The sequence below is a fragment of the Penaeus monodon genome, chromosome 30 (genome assembly GCF_015228065.2).
Source record: "Penaeus monodon isolate SGIC_2016 chromosome 30, NSTDA_Pmon_1, whole genome shotgun sequence".
In the NCBI taxonomy this organism is placed as follows: domain Eukaryota; kingdom Metazoa; phylum Arthropoda; class Malacostraca; order Decapoda; family Penaeidae; genus Penaeus; species Penaeus monodon.
This window is the reverse complement of record NC_051415.1, coordinates 34,390,989-34,391,291: the sequence shown is the minus strand read 5'-3', so window position 1 is coordinate 34,391,291 and position 303 is coordinate 34,390,989.

Below are 303 nucleotides of genomic sequence, written 5' to 3'. Positions count from 1 at the left end.
CGGAAGAAAGGGATGCTGAGTAGGGGATGACGAGACGGGGGGTAGGGGAGGGGGGGAAGGAGGGGGAGGAAAGGGGGGGGAAAAGGAAGGGGGTAAGGGGGAGGGAGAGAGGGAGGGGGGAGAGAGGGAAAGGGGTGAGGAAGGAGGGAAGGAAGGAAAGGGGGGAGGGAAGGGGGGTAAAGGGGGGAAGGAAAAGGAGGGGAAGGGAAAGGAGTAAGGGGGGGGGGAGGGGGAGGGGGGGGAGGGAGAGGGGTAAAGGGGGGAGGGGGAGAGGGAGGGGGAGGGAGGGAGAGAGGGAAGGAG